A 12,824-nucleotide genomic window follows, 5' to 3' on the forward strand; every position below is an offset into this window, starting at 1 on the left:
ATGGGACACTGACATGAAAAATCAAAAGTGCTAATTTGAAAGGCTTATATGCAAGTGATTGTCAAAAAAAAGTGTTTGGGGACCTGGGTCCTGCCCCAGGGGACATGTATCAATGCAATTTATTTATTTTTTAAACTGACATTTTTTCTGGAGCAGTGATTTTTTTAATGCTTAAAGTGAAACAATAAAAATGAAATATTCCTTTAAATATTGTGCCTGGGGGGTTTCTATAGAATGCCTGTAAAGTGCTGCATTTTTCCTGTGTTTAGAACAGTACCACAGCAAAATGACATTTCTAAAGGAAAAATTGTCATTTAAAACTGATCGTGGCTGTAATGAATTGTCAGGTCAATATAGATAAAACTCATTGATAAAAAGACCATGGGATCCCCCACCCCAGTCCATTACTAGAGCCTTTGAGCCTGGTATGAATATAAAGGGGAACCAAGAACCAAAATTAAAAAAAAAATTGTGTGGGAGTCACCCTACAATTCATACAAGGCCCTTCGGGTCTGATATGGAAATTAAGGGGAAACCTGTGCCAATTTTTTTTAAAAATTGTGTAGAGGTCCCCCAAAAATCCATACCAGACCTGAAGTCTGGTATGGATTTTAAGGGGAACCCTGCGGCAAAATTTTTAAAAAATGGCGTAGGGGTCCCCCCAAAATCCATACAAGACCCTTATCCGAGCATGCAACCTGGAAGGCCACAGGAAAAGAAGGGGGATGAGAGGATGCTTTGGGGTAACTCCCCAAAGCACCTTGTCCCCATGTTGATGTGGACAAGCGCCTCATCCCCTCAACCCTTTTCTGGTGGTTGTGGGGGTCTGCAGGCGGGGTGCTTATCGGAATCTGGAAGCCCCCATTAACAAGGGGACCCTCATATCCCGGCCTTCCCCCTGTGTGAAATGGTAACGGGGTAAGTACCCCTACCATTTCACAAAAAAAGTGTCAAAATGTTAAAAAATTACAAAACAGCTTGGAACAAGTCCTTTATTAAAAGCAAAAAATGTCCCATGATGTCCATTCATTTTCTTCTATCATGCTGCCCAGACTGAAAAAGAAAAAAAAAAACGGCGACTGGTCCGCCTCCATGGGAGGCCCCCGCCATCTGATGTGTCTTCGCTTGTGACAGCTCTTATATAGCTGAGGGCAGGGCCACCCGGTGATGAAACTGGGTGACCCCGCCACCCTATGATGCCCCGGGGACTTCCCCGTTGTGTCAGAGGGGGTGGGGCCACCCGTTTACATAAATGGGTGACCCCACCCCCTCTGGCACCACGGTGAAGCCATGGGGAAGCCTCAGTGAACGTCAGAGGGGGTGGGGTCACCCGGTTACGTCACCGGGTGTCCTTGCCCTCAGTTATATAAGAGCTGTTACAAGTGAAGACACGTCAGGCATTGGGAGCCTCCCATGGATGTGGATCGCAGATTTTTTTTCCTTTTCGGTCTGGGCGCCGTGATAGAAGAAGATGAATGAACATCGTGGGACATTGTCAGGAATCCGTCCGTTCCGTACGATCGACTTTCCGTACGCGCACACGCATTCGTGCCGCGGGTCGTCGTGGGCACGAGCGTCTTCCAACGCGCGCGGGTGCACGTCGATCGTATGTGCGCGCGGTACACGCACGCACGGACGAGCGTTAGCTCGATTGGCGCCAGTGGCCCTTTTTAAAGGCGCAGTTGCAGTGGTTCTGTGCTGTCTCGTCTGCAGCTAGTGCCTGAGAATACCTGTTTACCTACCTGCTACCCATCTGATATCTGACCCGGCTCCGTCTGACCTTGCTGACCTCTCCTGCTCCGACCCCGGCTTGTTTGACTCTTCTTGGACTGATTACCTGTTGCCGAACCTTGCTTGTACCTGATACCTCTGCTGTCTCCTGCCTGTTCCTGTATCTGCTACCTTACCTCCGGAGGATCCATCCATCCTGATCCAGTGGCCTGCAGCCTTCTGCTTCTCCGCTACAGAGAGTCCCTGCTTCAGAGGATCCTCATCTCCTGACACCTGCTGCTGCACCTGACTGGACTCTCCTACCCCACTGTGCTCCGGTCTCTCTGTTCCCATTCCAGTGAGACCAGAACCAGAGCCGTAAGAGAGATCCCCTTCCACTAAGTCAGACTCAATACCCGAAGTTCTTAACAGTACGAGACAGCCATGTCTGAGTCTGCGGAAGGGGCCTCCGCCATGAAGGAGATTTGCTCTCACCTTGCGGCTCTCACCCAGGCCGTGAAGTCCTTGCAGGATGGCTACACCAGATTGGAGGAGCGGGTCCAGCATCTCTCCATTTCAGGGTCTCCAGACACCACACCTCAGCCTCCTCCTGCCCAGCCTGCAGCTCATTCGACTGTCATGATGCTCCCACCTGAGCCTAGGGTTCCCATTCCGGAAAGGTTTTCTGGGGATCGCTCCAAGTTCCGGGCTTTTCGCAACGCCTGCCAGCTTTACTTTGCCCTCCAGCCCAGGACTTTTTCGCTGGAGGCGACTAAGGTGGGTTTCGTCATTTCTCAAGAACCTCAGTCTTGGGCCCACCATCTCCTGGAGAATGACAGCCCCCTTACACAGACTCTCTCCACCTTCTTCGAAGGGATGGCACAGCTTTACGATGACCCCCAACGGGCTGCCACCGCAGAATCTGCATTAACTGCGCTCCAGCAAGGCCGTAGGACGGCCGAGGACTATGTCTCGGACTTTAGACGCTGGAGCGCAGATACCCAGTGGAATGAGTCGGCCCTTAGACACCAATTCCGCATGGGCCTGTCTGAAGGTCTCAAGGACGAGTTGGCTCGCGTTGGCGCTCCCGACGCCTTAGAGGACTTGATTGCTCTGGCCATTCAGATAGACCGCAGACTTCGCGAGCGTAGGGCCGAACGCTCCTCCCAACCACTGAGACCTGCCTGGATGACGGCCAGGACCCCATCTTCCACACCCTTCTTCTCTCCTCTCCCTCAAAGAGGACCTGCCAGCGTGCCTCCTGCTCCTGAGGAACCCATGCAGCTCGGACTTCTCCGACCTTCCCTGTCACCTGAAGAGCGAGCCCGCCGTCGTCAGATGAACTTATGCCTATACTGTGGCGGCTCCGGACATTATGTGGCCAACTGTCCGGTGAAGTCACGTAAGTGCCTTTCTTCAGTGTCTCACAGTACCTGTATTTCTCCCTCCAACTCTCTCCATGTCGCCCTTCTGCTCTCGTTTCAGCTTTCGGGAAGAACGATCCACGTCAACGCCATCCTTGATTCCGGAGCCTGCGGTTGCTTCATTGATTCCGCCTTCACCGACCTACACTCCATTCCACTTAAGCAAAAGACCCATGGACTCGCTATCTTCTTGGCTGATGGTTCCCAGATTAAGTCCGGCCGAGTCACCCAGGAGACCCTTCCACTACCTACCTCCACCTTTTGCCAACACACGGAACTACTGATCCTTGATGTAATTTCATCCCCACTTTTTCCTGTGATTCTGGGCATCCCATGGCTGCAGGCCCACAATCCTTCCATTAACTGGACTTCGGGGGAGGTGAAGTTCCTCTCCTCTTACTGCCTGGACCACTGCTTTTCAGGGGCTTCTGAACAATCCGGAACTCTTCTCAGCCTAGACCCAGATCTGGACTTATGTCAATCCGTCCCCGAGCCTTACCATGAGTTTCTGGACGTTTTCAGTAAGCGGGGGGCTGATTCCTTACCCCCGCATCGCCCCTATGACTGCCCCATTGAGCTCCTCCCTGGGGCAGAGATCCCGTTTGGACGAGTCTATCCGTTGTCCGAGAAAGAACAGGAGGCTCTGAAGACATACATCTCTGAGAACCTCCAAAAGGGGTTCATCCGGCACTCTACATCTCCTGCCGGGGTTGGAATATTTTTTGTTTCTAAAAAGGACCAGACCCTTCGACCCTGTGTGGACTACCGGGAACTGAACAGGGTCACAATTAAAAATCGCTACCCTCTACCCCTGATTCCAGAACTCTTCCAAAAGCTAAGGTCGGCCACCATCTTCACTAAGCTAGACTTGAGGGGAGCCTATAATTTGGTCCGCATTCGAGCAGGTGACGAATGGAAGACTGCATTCCGAACTCGTTTTGGGCACTACGAGTATCTGGTGATGCCTTTCGGGTTATGTAACGCCCCAGCTACCTTTCAGCACTTAATTAATGACGTCTTCCGGGACTTCTTGGATATCTTCGTCATCGTATACCTCGATGACATCCTGATCTTCTCTGGGTCCCTGGAGCAGCACCGGGGACACGTTGGCAGAGTATTGCTTCGGCTCCGACAACATGGCCTCTACGCTAAAGCTGAAAAGTGTAAATTCGAACAACAGGAGATCCAGTTCCTCGGCCTTGAAATCTCTCCAGCGGGCATCAGGATGGACCCGCAGAAGGTCGCTGCTGTCCTCGAATGGCCAGCCCCCTCTGACAAGAAAGGCATCCAACGCTTTGTGGGCTTTGCCAACTTTTATAGAAAATTCATCAGGGGCTTCTCAGCCATTATCTCGCCCATCACCCAGCTCACCAAACTGAATATGCGCTTCCATTGGGGCCCTGAAGCCCAGGCCGCCTTCAAAAGACTTAAAGACCTGTTCACCTCTGCTCCTATCCTTAGCCACCCGGATCCATCTAGACCTTATATTCTGGAGGTAGACGCCTCCGAGATAGCAGTAGGGGCAGTGGTCTCCCAACGCTTAGGTAAGGACGACCTGATGCACCCCGTGGGGTTCTTTTCCCGAAAACTCTCTCCAGCGGAGAAGAATTATGATGTGGGCGACCGGGAGTTACTTGCCATCAAGTCTGCTTTGGAGGAGTGGAGATACTTACTCGAGGGGGCGGTACACCCCGTACTCATCTACACGGACCACAAGAACCTCGAGTACCTCCGTACCGCAAAACGCTTAAAACCTCGGCAGGCCCGCTGGGCCCTCTTTTTCTCCCGGTTCTGTTTCCACATAACCTATCGCCCTGGATCAAGAAACGTCAAACCTGATGCCCTTTCCCGTATGTTTGACAGCCCCAAGGACATCACACCCCCGGATACCATCCTCCCTGCCAACACCTTCCTACTCATTCAGCCAGATCTAGTGTCTCTGCTAAGGAGTGCTTCCTCCACATCTTCCTGTCCCCCGGGACTCTCACTAACATCCAGAGAAGGTTTGTTTTGGAAGGATAACCTGATCTTCGTCCCCGAAGATGTGAGAATTAAGGTTCTGGGCCTCCTTCACGACCACCCACTTGCTGGGCACTTTGGTGTCCGTAAAACTTTTGAACTGGTACAGCGCTCCTTCTGGTGGCCAGGAATGAGGGAGTTTTGCAAGCAGTATGTAAGTTCCTGCCCCGTATGCAATCGGAATAAAGTTCCCAGAATTCGGGCTTGGGGGCTGCTTAAACCTCTTCCCGCACCCGACCGCCCTTGGCGGATGATCACTATGGATTTTATTGTGGAACTTCCCCCGTCTGAGAACTGCACTGCCATCTTTGTAGTTTGTGACCGTCTGACCAAGATGGCACACTTCTTACCCTTAAGGGGAACCCCCTCCGCGACCGAGACTGCCCATGTCTTTATTAAAGAAATTGTCAGGCTCCACGGGGTGCCCACCAATATCGTGTCTGATAGAGGGGTTCAGTTCACCTCCCGTTTCTGGCGAGCCCTTTGTGAGTCTTTAAAGATCGATTTGGCCCTGTCCTCTGCCTACCACCCACAGACCAATGGGCAAACGGAGCGCACCAATCAGACCCTCGAGCAGTATATTAGGTGCTTCTCTTCTTTTGTCCAAGACAATTGGGTTTCCCTGCTACCACTGGCGGAATTCGCCTACAACAATGCCAGCCATGCCACCACCGGGCAGTCCCCGTTCTTTGCCAATTACGGTTTTAACTTGTCTTTTCTCCCCGATGTTCTTACAGAATCTCATATGCCAGCAGTACAGGATACGGTATCCTTTCTCCAGCAGAATAATCGGACCCTGCAGGAGGTCATAACCAAGGCTCAGGCTGACATCAAGAAGAGTTTTGACCGTGGAAGAAGGGGTGAATTGATCCTTCAAGTCGGGGACCAGGTATGGCTGTCTTCTTCTAATTTAAAACTAGCATGTCCCTCCAGGAAATTGGCACCCAAGTTTCTGGGCCCGTTTCCCGTTAAGAGGAGGATTAACGAGGTGTCTTATGAGTTGTCCCTGCCTGATTCCATGCAAATACACCCAGTTTTTCATGTAGCTCTTCTCAAGCCTGCTGTACCTGATCCCTTCCCTGGTAGAGAAACAAGGCCACCTGATCCCGTGCTGATTGATGGCAGCGAGGAATTCGAAGTGGAGGCCATTCTGGATTTCAGAAAACGACGGGGACAAGGTCAGTTTCTAATTAAATGGAAGGGCTACGGCCCGGAGGATAATTCTTGGGAACCTGCTTCCAATATACATGCCGATAGACTGATCCGAGCCTTCTTTGCTACACACCCGGAGAAAAGAGCCACTTGGGGCACCCGGAGGTTGCCCCTTGTGGGGGGGCAATGTCAGGAATCCGTCCGTTCCGTACGATCGACTTTCCGTACGCGCACACGCATTCGTGCCGCGGGTCGTCGTGGGCACGAGCGTCTTCCAACGCGCGCGGGTGCACGTCGATCGTATGTGCGCGCGGTACACGCACGCACGGACGAGCGTTAGCTCGATTGGCGCCAGTGGCCCTTTTTAAAGGCGCAGTTGCAGTGGTTCTGTGCTGTCTCGTCTGCAGCTAGTGCCTGAGAATACCTGTTTACCTACCTGCTACCCATCTGATATCTGACCCGGCTCCGTCTGACCTTGCTGACCTCTCCTGCTCCGACCCCGGCTTGTTTGACTCTTCTTGGACTGATTACCTGTTGCCGAACCTTGCTTGTACCTGATACCTCTGCTGTCTCCTGCCTGTTCCTGTATCTGCTACCTTACCTCCGGAGGATCCATCCATCCTGATCCAGTGGCCTGCAGCCTTCTGCTTCTCCGCTACAGAGAGTCCCTGCTTCAGAGGATCCTCATCTCCTGACACCTGCTGCTGCACCTGGCTGGACTCTCCTACCCCACTGTGCTCCGGTCTCTCTGTTCCCATTCCAGTGAGACCAGAACCAGAGCCGTAAGAGAGGTCCCCTTCCACTAAGTCAGACTCAATACCCGAAGTTCTTAACAGACATTTTTATTTTTTATAAAGGATTTGTCCCAAGCTGTGTTTTGTCATTTTTAACATTTTGACACTTTTTTGTGAAATGGTAGGGGACCGCAGACCTCCGCAACCACCAGGCAAGGGTTGTGGTCATGAGGCCCTTGTCCCCATCAACATGGGGACAAGGTACTTTGGGGCTATCCCAAAGCACCCTCCCTATTTTGAGGGCATGTGGCCTGGTACGGTTCAGGAGAGGAGGCGCTTTCTTGTCCCCCCTCTTTTCCTGTGGTCTGCCAGGTTACGTGCTCGGATAAGGGTCTGGTATGGATTTTGGGGGGGGGGGGCTATGCCATTTTTTTTTTGCTGCAGGGTTCCCCTTAAAATCCACACCAGACTTGAAGGGTCCTTTTATATTTACAGTGATCTTTCCTATTTTCCCCTTTGAATTCGCTACTACTACTATTGATTTGTATACCTGGTAATTATTCTAAGGGGATTAGTCTCGTCCTTAGGTTTCTTTGAATGTAAGAGTTTTTCCCTCCACTGTAAAGAAGCCTGCTGATCTTTTAAGGGAGTCATGCGAGTAGCTTCTCAGGAGTAATCAATCGCGTAATTTGTCTGCCTCTATCTTGAAGATGGTATAATCAGTACAGTTACATCACACCCTGAGAAATTGACTATATGGTATTGAATCTAAGAGTGTAATATTGTGTTTCCAGATGTGGGTTTGCTATAAAGTTTACTGAGAAGGGATTCCCCCTTCCCCCTATAGATCTCCACATCTAGAAATGCAATGCTACGTTCATTGTGGGACATTGTGAAACTAAAGCCGCGTACACACGGGCGGACTGTCTGGCCAACTTAGTCCGTCGAAACACATTTCAGCGGACAGTCCGCTCGTGTGTGGGCTTCAGCGGACTTTTTCAGCGTGCAGTCTGGCGGACTAAGTATTTTGGAATTTCCGTAATATTGTCCGTCAGACTTTGGTTTCAGCGGACAATCCGCTCGTGAGTAGGCTAGTTTGACGGACTAAGTATGGCGCATGCTCAGAAAGGATTTACACAGCGAAAGGTTGCATTGCTGTGTATTGGACTTCCTATTTCTAGTCCCGTCGTACGTGCTGTACACATCATTGCGCAAACTTTCGACGGACTGTTGTGCATCCGTGTGTGGTCAAGTCCGTTCATTCGAAAGTAGGACAGACTGTCCGTCGGATTGTCTGACGGACTAAGTTGGCCAAACAGTCCGCCCGTGTGTACGCGGCTTAAGATTAAAAACGTTTTTGTTCATTCTAGACAAACATTGTTCTAACATCAGGATGCAAAAATTCAAAACGAACGACAGATTGCAAAAAATAGTAGGACAAACCCCCAAAAATTCTTCAAATATATTAATAGTAAAAAGTTTAGGTCTGAGCATGTAGGTCCTTTACTAATCTAGAGTGGGTGACTGGGGACAAAGAGAAGGCTAATTTATTAAATACTTTCTTCAGCTCTGTGTATACAAAAGAGCATGGGGGAGCTCATGTCCATAATGGGAGTGGTATTGACACAGCCCCGAATGATCCACAATGGCTCAAAAGTGGTATGGTCCAGAAATTTTTAGACAGAATAAAGGTGGATAAAGCACCTGGCCTTGATGGCATCCCCCCACGGAGCCTAAAAGAATTGAGCGCATTAATGACGGGAATAGTACCACTGGATTGGCACAGGGTGAACGAGGTCCCTATATTTAAAAAGGGATCAAAGTCTTTACCAAGTAACTATAGACACGTTAGTTTAACTTCTATAGTCGGGAAAATACTGGAGCGTTTAATAAAAGACCACAGTGCACAGTGGTGTAGTGGTTAGCACTCTCACCTAGCAGTAAAAAAAAAAGGGTGTCTGGTTCGAATCCCAACCACAACACTACCTGCTTGGAGTTTGCATGTTCTCCCTGTGCCTGCGTGGGTTTCCTCCGGGTACTCCGGTTTCCTCCCACACTCCAAAGGCATGCAGGTAGGTTAATTGGCTTCTGTCCAAAATTGGCCCTAGTATATGAATGGGACCTTGCATTGTGGGCTCATTGAGGGGAGGGACCGATGTGAGTGTGCAATGTACAGGGATAGGGACAATTGTGGGCACTCACTCAGGTTGAACTGGATGGACTGGCATCTTTATTCAACCTTACTAACTATGTAACATAGACGAGTTCTTGCTGGAAAAAACATTTTAAGCAACAGACAACATGGATTCATGAAAGACAGAAGTTGTCAAACAAACCTGATTTCTTTTTATGAAGAGGTAAGTAAAACCTTTGACAGAGGGGTGGCTATGGACGTGGTATACTTGGATTTTGCAAAAGCGTTTGACACAGTTCCCCACACGTAACTCATTTGAAAGGTAAAGTCTACAGGCCTGGAAATATCAGTTTGTAAATGCATAAAAAACTGGCAGAATTCAGAGAGTAGTGGTTAATGATTCTTACTCTGAATGGTCTAAGGTTATCAGTGGTGTACCCCAAGGTTCAGTGCTGGGACCTTTACTTTTTAATATCATTATAAATGATATTGGGTCTGGGATCAAAAGTAACATTTCTGTCTTTGCAGATGACCCTAAGCTATGCAGTGGAATAACGTCCTTACAGGATGTCTCCAATTTACAAGCCGACCTCAATGCACTGTCTAATTAGGCAACTATGCAGATGAGGTTTAATGTCGAGAAATGTAAAGTTATGCACTTGGGGGCTAAGAATATGCATGCATCATACATGCTAGGGGGAGTACAACTGGGGGAGTCTGTGGTGGAGAAGGATCTGGGGGTTTTGGTAGATCATAAGCTCAATAATAACATGCAATGCCAAGCTGGGGTTTCCAAAGCAAGCAAAGTCCTTTCTTGTATTAAGAGGGGTATGGACTCCAGAGAGAGAGATATAATTTTGCCCCTGTTTAAATCATTTGTAAGACCTCACCTGGAATACGCAGTTCAGTTTTGGGCACCAGTTCTCAAAAAGGATATTGGGGTTATATCTTGAGCAATACTTTGCACTTAACATAGCCCCAGACACGCTACCCCCAACTTTATGGATGGCACATAAGGCGGTCATGAGAGGCCACTTGATAAAAATTGCCTCAACCAAAAATAAAAATAAACTCGCTGATATATGATCTCTTACCAAAGATCTAGATCTCTTGTATCATCGGAACAACCAAAACCCTTCCAGGGATCTCCTCAATCAAATCCAAGAAAAACGCACAGCATTAGACTTATTACTTACATCAGACACTGAAAAAGCCCTTAGATGGTCTAAAGCGAGATTCCTACTTAATAGCAACTCCTATTCGACTATGTTTGCCAGGAAATTAAATCAATCTACAAAACCTCCTCACACCTATAAACTACATAACGCTTCAGGCAACTTGGTATCCCATCCCAAAGAAGTTATGAACATATTTTTAGACTTCTATAAAAAGCTTCTCTCCACTCCTCCATCCATATCTAAACAATCTTCCCTGAACTGGCTCAGTTATATTTTTCTGCCCACTTTATCTAGTCATCAAATAGAGATGCTCAACGCTCCCTGCACTGATTTAGAAGTTAATAGAATCATAAGCTCATTAAAAACCTCTACTGCTCCAGGCCCTGATGGATATTCCTCATCGTATTATAAAATATTCGCCTCCACATTAACCCCACACCTAACAAAACTATATAATCACATCAAGGAAATCAATTCCCATCAGAAATGCTCTTAGCAAATATGTCCCTTCTTCCCAAACCAAACAAAGATCATTCCACCCCACAAAACTATCGCCCCATTTCAGTTATAGACAATGATCTTAAAATATTTGGCCGTATGTTAGCCGATAGACTTGCTGCAGTCATCCCCCCACTAATTAATCCAGACCAAACAGGATTTATTCCGAACAGACAGATAACTGACAACATAAGATTGACCACAAACATCATTCAAGACTCTAACCTAAACTCTTCTTCCACACTTCTACTCAGTCTCGATATCCATAAAGCCTTTGACAGCGTCAGCTGGTCATATTTAGATATATTACTCCCTAGATACTGCATAAACAGAGAGTTTCTTCATGGCTTTAAAGCTCTATACCATAACCCGCAAACACGCATCAAACTCCCAGGCTCCAATTCTGACCTTTTCCCTCTGAGCAAGGGCACTAGACAAGGATGCCCACTTTCCCCGCTCCTCTTTGCCCTTGCAATAGAGCCCCTTGCCTGTGCAATTAGAAATAACACAGATATTAAAGGATACACTAAAGGGTCCAGGGAATTTAAACGAAGCCTCTATGCCGACGACGTCCTTCTCTTTCTAACAGATCCCCTCATTTCCTTATCGAATCTGACCAAAACTCTGGACATCTTTCATGACCTGACTGGCCTAAGTGTTAATTTGTCTAAATGCTCTGCCCTTCCCATTAATATCCCACCAACCATGATCACAACACTTAAAGGCAAATTTCCATTCAACTGGTGCTCAGACTCATTTAAATACCTAGGAATCCATATTACACCCTCTTACAAAACACAATTTCACGCTAATTACCCTCCAATATTTAATAACATCAAACATTTAATGAACACATGGTCTTCATAATAAATATCATTCTCTGGCAGAATAGTGGCCATAACAATGGTTATACTACCTAAACTTTTATTCTTTTTTAGAGCCCTTCCCCTTTCAGTACCCAAAAAACACATTAGATTCTCTCCAAAGAGAAATCAACAAATTCATTTGGCAAAACAAAAAAACAAGGTTCAGTTACTCCCTAATGTTTAGACCCAAATTAAAGGGAGGTCTGAATATCCCAAATTTATGTATATACTATCTGTCAGCCAGATTTAACCAACTAGCACAATGGTATGCTTCTTCCTCCCAAATCCCCTGGCTCCTGTTCGAAGAACAATCAGTCCTCCCATACCATCTACAAGGACTACTTTGGTCCAAGTCTATCTCGCCACAAAAAATAAGACCGTTGAATATTATTGTTACACATACATTACAACTGTGGAACAGACAAAATACCAAATTCAACATGTCCTCTGACGTCCCTCCCCTAGCTTCCTTTCTAGAAGAACCTCACTTCACCTTATGCCGCGTACACACGAGCGGATTGTATGGCGTACTTAGTCCGTCATACAATCCGACGGACAATCCGTCGTAGTTTCCACTGAACGAACTTGACCACACACGAATACACAAACAGTCCGTCGAAAGCTTGCGCGATGACGTGTACAGCACGTACGACGGGACTAGAAATAGGAAGTCCAAGACACAGCAAAGCACCCTTCCGCCGTGTAAATCCTTTCTGGGCATGCGCCATTCTTAGTCCGTCGAACTAGCATACTGACGACCGTATTGTCCGCTGAAACCAAAGTACGACGGACAGAATTTCGAAAAAAACGAAATTCTTAGTACTCCGGACTGCACGCTGAAAAAGTCCGCTGAAGCCCACACACGAGCGGATTGTCCGCTGAAATGTGTTTCGACGGACTAAGTACGCCATACAATCCGCTCGTGTGTACGCAGCATTAGATTATCACCAATACTCATTAACTATATGGAAACAACACAATCTAACACATTTAAAAGCATTTATTCATAACAATACATTTTACTCCCTTTCTGATCTACAAATAAAATACAACCTGGCTCCAACAGAACAAGAAACGTATTGTAAGATAAAACAATTCTACCAAAAATA

Source organism: Lithobates pipiens, unplaced genomic scaffold, assembly GCF_037356315.1.
Source record: "Lithobates pipiens isolate NorthernLeopardFrog02 unplaced genomic scaffold, aLitPip1_a1.2 Scaffold_8, whole genome shotgun sequence".
Lineage (NCBI taxonomy): Eukaryota > Metazoa > Chordata > Amphibia > Anura > Ranidae > Lithobates > Lithobates pipiens.